Below are 8,563 nucleotides of genomic sequence, written 5' to 3'. Positions count from 1 at the left end.
TCACAATAATTGTTTCAAAATGCATTTGGCACAGATGACTGAAATCCTCACGTCCTTGCTTCAGAAGCAGATAATAACCCATCACATGGCAAATAGACTGGGAGAGGATTATTTATTATTATTATTATTTTTTTTTTTATGTGCATGCAGGCGTTTTTTATATCGATAAAGTGGGGGCTGACAACGCAGCACGTAAATCAGATATGGTTAGTTTTATTATTCAGCGTTCAGATCATGATAAGTATCTGACTGCGGCTATTTCTCATACAAAAAGAGCACAGAACAGGGGGTACTCCGGTCGACGATATTCTGCTTCAGCACAGCTGCGGTCGTGATGTGATTCTTGGGATGAACTTGCTGACTGTCACGACACGCTAGATTCGAAGGACATTTCTACATTACAGGAGATGTAAAAGTGTGCGACGCAGCTGCATGGTTTAAAACAGCAGATCGGAGCATTTTGATTAATGACATCTGCACTTCACGTGTGCAATTAGACAAATAAAATGGACAATTATAGAAAACAACGCATGTGGAAATTCCTATAAGCATGGAAGGCTACTGACATAAAAACTATAGCTCACAAGGAGTGATGTCGTAATAAGGTCATGCTGTGTATTTAGTGCTCAATCACTTATTCTATGGTACACATTATAGGTTAAAGTGCACTTATGAAACAAATATTCTTGTAATATCATTGAAATATAATATAATAATTACTCCAAAAGTCAATGTAGTTCTGTTCCTTACCTTACCCAATCCATACATGTTACAAAAAAAATATTCTCAGTTGCAACAGTCATTTCTCAGAACTAAAAAGAGTTAGGAGGATGCACTTAACACTGTCAAATCTAGTTATGGTGTCCAATGAAATCACTTTCTAAAGCATTAATTCACTTGACCTGCTTTTTCCTTTTAAAGATTAAGCTTGTATTAAATTTGTAAAATGTACTGAAAGCCCATCCTTCAGACTAGTATAATGTATTTAAAAACTTGCTCGATCCATCTACTAGCCTTATTTGGTATCAATAGTGTTTTGTTCCTGTCATTAGTCTTTCCTGTTCTAACTATGGACCTTTCAAGGGAGATACATGCTGGAATATAATCTAACATGTCAGTACAGAGATGGCCAATAAATATTTCAACGGTTAAATTTTTTCCTAAACTCCACTCAGGCATTGTTTTCTAAGCAAGTGAAATGCATCCCATAATTGAGGCAAAGAGTCCAAGATCCCTATGACATGAGGCATGTTCAGTGACAAGGGCATATGGTATAGAAAATAATCAAATACACACCACAGTATCTGTAGTGTCTATTGGTGGAGAGATTATGTTGTGTTCAAGCTAAACATGTTTTTTATTTTTATTTATTTATTTTTTTCACAAGCCTTAATGCCCTGTACATCCGACATGGTGGTGTTTTGGAGAAAAGGTTTATAGAGAGGTTCTGCAGCAGAAAATATGGTGTGTTTAAAAAAGAAAAGAAAAATAATTTGGTGTGCTTTGTTCATACCGGAGGAATAAAAAACACACCACTTCGCACATTTTGTTGAATGCTCAACAATATAAAAAATAGTGAACTCTTTAAGTGAACAATTTAATGTATTCTTCCTGTGATTTTGTTGTGCTTGATTGCTGTCACATTGGAAGTGCGTCACAGGGCTGTGACTAAGGGCTAAGCTGAAACAAATCTGAAAAGTTTCTTTTTGCATGAGCAAGGTGTGGTAGTCCTGAACTTGATGTCATGCATTTCAAGGAGAAGTCACACTGTCTAAATTTATGTTCCTACTTTATGAATTTTGAGCATGAGGTAATGGAACGAGGAAAGCTGTTTCATTTCACATTAGGTAATCCAATGTTGAATTAATTACATAAAAATACACATACATCTCCCATTAAGATCAGTATCCTGGTACCTGTGACCACCTCTAGTTTCAACTGTCATTTTTAAAACTGTGGATTTCATATAACTTGTACATTGGATCTCTTGCAAAATCATTTTTTAAACACAGATGAGAAAGCCCAAATAAATGCATTGAATTTTAAGGCTTTACTGATAATCTTTCACCCATTCTGTATTATTTTTTCATTTTGGTTCACTGCATGTATTCTTCAAGAAACCAGCCTACATGGCAAAGACTCCATGAAAAAATAAATCTGCACTTACCTCCAATCAATACAGCTTCTTATTCACATTCAGTTGTTTTCTCTTTACTGGAACTTGTGTATCTGTGCTGCTTGTTCTTATTTATAGAGAAGAGACATTTTTAGAGCCACTTTTACCCTTGAGTGTTTTATTACAAATAACTACAGGATTAAATAGTAAAATTTTTTAAACAATGGCATGTTGTTGAAAAGGCATTGCAGGAATGAATGGAGATACTGGAGTTTATATTATTGATTTTAAAAGATGCAAATCTAAATACCTTTAACTCTTTATTAATCCTGCTGGATTATCTCCTAGTGGTGATTTGCTGACCCACGTATTAACCTGTCTAATTCCAATGTTCCTGTTCAGGAACATTGTTTTCTGAATTGTGGTATGGGATGTTTTCTTTGGAAAAGTCACACCTCTCCTTCTCTGTCTGTCATCTCTGGACTGATCCAGCTACCATTTCACCTATCAGCGAATGATTTTTAAGAAAGCTAAATGTACATACCCCTGATAAAAGTTTCCAGTGGTAATTTTGCAGTTTTCCCATTCTTTTGCCATGGTTTTCAATGCATTTACCATAGTTTATCATGATTTGCCATGTTTTTTTTCTAATATGCTTTTCCATGCCTCTCTGGGCTATACAATGCTTGCATGTGCTTAACCATGCTTTGTTACACTGTCATCATTTCTACTATAGCATGCTTTTATAAACATAGGGAAATGTACACGTTTTACAGGATGTATGTAAATGATGTGGATTGTTACATTTAAAAGATATTAGCTCTATACATTTAAAAACACATCATTCTGAAGTGTGAGGATTGAGCAAAAGCAGACGCCAAAGACTCCAAATGCGGCATAGATTATAACACAGAGAATTACGGAACTTGTGATATTCAGTTTGGCACAGAATTAAACCCCAGTCACCATCTGTCCAATTGTTTTTTTTTCTGTTTTCTTAGAAAAAAAAAATCTTTATCTAAACCTGAATATGGCTAACAGTTCAAAGATGATAACATCTTGAAGTATGGTGATGCATATTAGTCAATATTATAGTGACAGTTCATTTATAATATATATATATATATATATATATATATATATATATATATATATATATATATATATATATATATATATATATGTGTGTGTGTGTTTTATTTCATCCAACTCCAGGTCAAGCAAACAGAAAGCCTGACCTCTTGTGGTGGGGTGGGAATCATCTTGTATTGCATTTACTCTATGTGATGGTTCTCACTTTTAGCACGCATTTGTTATTTCTTACATTCACTAGGTGTAGAGTGTTTTAGGGGGGCAGTTTAATGCTTACACATGGATGATGAGTTTACAAATCGCTGAGAAAAGGGTTAGAGTTAGGGTCAGGGTTAGAGTAGATCAATTACTTTTAGACATCGTATCTTGCTGTGTTTGGTCCCAACTAGTATGTGTTTATATGAGGCAGTTGTTTTCTGATCCTAGTGTGTACTTTGTGACTCTAGCTTGTATTCTAGTCCCTCTATTGCTTGGGCTTTATGGTAGGTCTAAGAGCTTCTGTGTATCTTTCTTGTAATCAAACATGCTACTTTCTACAATTCAATCCCGTGAACTAGTGTACTGCTTTGAAAAGTGATTATTGATTATTCTTTACTGGCAAACATTACCACAACACAGCCTTGATTTGTCATTCATCCTCCAGGCTTGTGACACATGTCCAAGTTCTTTATAAACTTTACCACACGATAAATGGGTCAGTGAAAAGGAACAATATTGGGGAAAGATAACATCTCTCTTTGGTGTTCATTCAGGTGATAGCTAATAATAGACCATCTTTGATGAAACAAAATTGGAGAACCCTTTCACTGATACCTGGAAGTCTTTTTTTTTTTGTCTGGAAGAAAGCAATACTGAGATTGAATTTCACTACAGGGGGGGAAAAAGGTGTTTTGTGGTTTTTTTTGGCCCCATATAGAATACAGTAGATTATATATGCTGTCCTACCAAGCTCCTTTGGATGGCCATCACTGTTTATGGATTTGAATGGCTGATATGATTGTGGAGCGTGGCATAACTGCTGTTTAGTATCAATTCATTAGCTGTCTCAATGTAGCCCATTCATTCCAGCATGATTAATTTCCCAGCTGTTAATAAAGGAGCTGTGCATTGCACTTTGTGGTTGATTATAACAATAGCTATTATTATTCCTATTTGTAAGAACACCTGGTTTCAGTACACTTCCCCTAAGAATTCATTTCTGTAATTATGCAGACATTAGCTTTATAATACAGGTAAATTAAAGGCTTTGTATGGAAAACACTAGTGCATTGTAAGATTAATTGTATCTCTAAATGGATGTATAAGCCATGTTTGTTATCACTAAACAGGTTCTCTAATTATAACTATAATGGAAACACACCAGAGCTAGAGGTTTTCAAAAACTACAAAACAGGAAAAATGGACAGCTCAACCACCAAAGCCTGTACAACATATGAGTATTATAGCTTGGCATTAGCCCTTTTCAGTTTAAATATTTGCAGTTTACCTGCTTTCTGAGATTTAACACACAGTAAACATGTATAAGAAACTGTATGTGGTGAGCATCAGTATACATCATAGCCCAGAAAAATATAATACCTTAATAAATGTACCCTACCCAGTCCCAGATGATCTGGAATGTTGAGTCCATGGTTTATCAACCTGGCTACATGTTGTAGAGCCCCTTTGTATGAGTATGTCTGCCAAAGTCATATCAGATCATCGCCAAATTGCATTTACTCTAACAAAATGAATGGGAACAGTTGCATAAAGAATAAAGAATTGGGCCAATGTTGCTATCCTCTCAATGGATGACAGAACTGATTTCAATGTTGCACTTTCTCATGTCTTTAAACATACAGCTATGGCCAAAAGTGTTGCAGACCTAGAATTTTAGGATTGAGAACGAATTTATATATATATATATATATTATTATTATTATTATTTATTTCTTAGCAGACGCCCTTATCCAGGGCGACTCACAATTGTCAGAAGATATCACATTATTTTTACATACAATTACCCATTTATACAGTTGGGTTTTTACTGGAGCAATCTAGGTAAAGTACCTTGCTCAAGGGTACAGCAGCAGTGTCCCCACCGGGGATTGAACCCACAACCCTCCGGTCAAGAGTCCAGAGCCCTAACCACTACTCCACAGATTTGTATGTAATATAATGTAATCAAAGCAACTACAACATGACATCACAATAGTCTACTGGAAGCTATAATAGGAGTACAGTATTTCGTGTCAAATTTTTCAATTTTTTGTCAGTTTTTCGTTAAGTATATGGGAAAACTATAAAGCGGTATATAATTCAATATATTAACATAACATTATTCAGCTGGTGTCATTGGACTTTATGAAATAAAATGTGTTAATTCTATAGGGTGATGCAAAACTTTTGGCCATAGCTGTACACTCTTGTTTTTCAAGAGAAGTAGAAAAACTCTCAAACCACCTCAAATCTCATGGTTTCAAATTCATCCACCTGTGGTGGACTGAAGACAGTGGATTCTACACGCAATCCTTTTAAAATTTTGAAGACACATTAATATGATTTAGATGAACAGTATAGAACTTTTTGGACATGTTCCCATATTCTGTCATGCATTCTTTTTCCTTTTAATTTGAACTTTCTAAGAGAAATTGCATTTAATTGTGAGTGCTATGCTGATTCATTTTCTCTACAAATCAATTACATTTCCCTTTTCCTCATTTTGCTAAATATTTTATTACTAGACCTTGTGCCAAGTAAAAATGTAGGTCATGAGTGGGATTTAAAACTTGTAATGCTCCAAAACTCTATCTGCTGTATTTACAGATCATGTTTAGCATCAGTCTTAGACTACCTAAGGCAAGGTAGTCCAAGACTAGTGTTAATCAGGGCCTGTTAAACTGTGAAAAAAAAGATGTTTCCTTAGGTAATGTGAATTTGCAAATCTATAGCTGGTGGATTATTCCTTGTTACTTATTCTGAAGTAAAAAGTGGTACCATATTTTCCTTTCAGCATTGTAAAACAATTCATTCATTTTTTAAAGTAGTTTCTCGATAATTGATTTTTGAAAAATAAAAAAAGAACATGTTCTCTTTCTTTCAACCATTATACAGTTTCATTAATATGTAACATTTTGTCCTGAGGCTTTTTAAGTTTGTTAACTGATGTTCATGTACTCTATGAGAAATTCTACTTTGATTTTTATAAGTAATATTAATTTCCTTCTTCCCTTTGTTTAAATAAATAATGTGAGGCATAGACCTTTTATTCATTGTTACCAGTCAGCAACAAATTAAACAGGAGTTGAAATCGGGCTCTATCGGAATTACCAACCGGAAGATGAATATGCACTTTGAATGCTAAAATCATTTGAATATAATTTTGAACTCTGAAGTCAACCAACTGTACTTCTAGCCTCTGGTGCTTTATTCAAAATATGATTCATACCATCATTGCCATTTTCATACCATTCGTACCAGCCATGTATCCCTCTTAGAGGCTTGATTTAGGATGGAAAGTCTAGCCTAAGCTGGTTTCATACTAGACAATGATCCACATCCCTGGGGCCAACTGCAAAGTTATGTATAAAAAAAACAAGCAGAGGATGTGCAATAAAGCCATCAGAATCATACTTGAAAGAAATAAAATAAAAGGGCCAGGTAGTCTTAAATAAAAGCGTGTGCTAACATGATTCTCAGCCTCGTCAGTGAATGGCTTGGTTTTCATCTGAATATATAGTAAACCCAGGTGGTGTTCTGCTAACACTTTTACTTTCTTCTTACTCGAAATCATGTACTTTTTGTCTGTATTTCCATAAGCAGCAGATGACACTTATCCAACTAGAATAACACCATAAGAACATTTGCATTTCCCAGCTGCTTTTTTTTGCACTTAAGAGAATAGTACTCCAAGAGATGCAGAGCTTTGAAAACACATTTAACTTCTCCTCCAGAATGTGAAAGTGTGAGCTGCTGCTATATATAGAACTGTACTGCAGAAATGTCACTTAATATGATGTACTAAAACAAATTAGGCAACCTGTTTTCTTAACAAAAGAAATATGATTGACAGCGAGCCAATTAACACAGGTGTCACCTTTCTAAAATAAGAAGACACACACACAATCAAAAAAGTCATTTTGCTCATTATCCTTATATGAGATTTGCGGTTGCATGGCTTTTTATCTTCCACAAATCCACAATATTCAGTTATAATAAGAATAATCACTGAGAGGGTTGTGTGCTATAAGGCTACAGTGTACTGCTTATAGTATATAATGTTTACCTTAGTTTCTATGCATTTTTGAGATTGTGAGACTGCAGTGGCCATTGTCGGTGTAAAGAGACTGTATTCGGCTCCTCACATCTATTGTGAATAAACCTGGCATGATGAATGGTTGTTATACTGAAAGGTTCTTTGTCTATTTGGAAATAAGTGAAATTCCAGTGCTGACCTGATCTGTGACAATGTTCAGATACGCGCCAGGCATTGTGATATTTCATGGAAATAATTGGTCAAGGTGCCAAGAAAAGAATGCCCTCATCATCACTCTAGCATCTTGGATAGTTGGCATAAAGCAATCCAGCTTAATGCTTTGTGCAGCTGTTTCCATACTCAAACAAGTCTTTATGTATTAAACAAAGTAAAGGCTCATTCAATAAAACAGATCATGTTTTTCAGTGATGCATGGTTCCCTCTAAATGTCACAGTCTTCTTTAACTGTCATCTCATTGACCTGTCAGCCTGGCATGCAAATACTACCCACAGTCATACCCCTTTTAAACACTAGGACATCTCAGCTTCAATCAAAGCCATGTTTATTTAAAAGGCTTATAATAATCTTTTCCATGTATGTAGGACCTCTTAAAGAGTAAGTAGCAGAGTTCCAAAAATATAGCGTTACACGTCCCACGTGTTGCTACAACTGCTTAAATAATGTACCTGTAATTTTTCTTTTCATTGTTAACGTCCTGGCAACTTTTTACACTTATAACTTTAAAGTCTGCTTCAAAGCTCTTTTCAAAATGGCCGCTCTAGTGCACTGGGTTTTGAGATCTGCCCTCTAAATCACTGCACAATTAAAAAAATATATAGCAACAAGTGCTCTGGATGTTCTGTTCCATACCACATCATACCACATCATACCAAACAGGTCAAAATTAAGAGTTAAGTGAAGCAAGATAGGTTGAATCCCTATTGGCAAATGCAACTACAGAACATGGCACTTTCGATCAAATTTATAAACGACTTTACCTCAAAGTACAATCTGAACCTTTTTGATGAAATAAAAAGCAAACTGCTAATGTTACAAACAAAAACACACACATTTCAGTCTAAAAAGTAACCTTCTGAGCTGCTTGTTGCTAGCTTTGTTT

This window comes from Acipenser ruthenus, chromosome 23 (assembly GCF_902713425.1).
Source record: "Acipenser ruthenus chromosome 23, fAciRut3.2 maternal haplotype, whole genome shotgun sequence".
Lineage (NCBI taxonomy): Eukaryota > Metazoa > Chordata > Actinopteri > Acipenseriformes > Acipenseridae > Acipenser > Acipenser ruthenus.
This window is presented reverse-complemented; position numbering follows the sequence as displayed.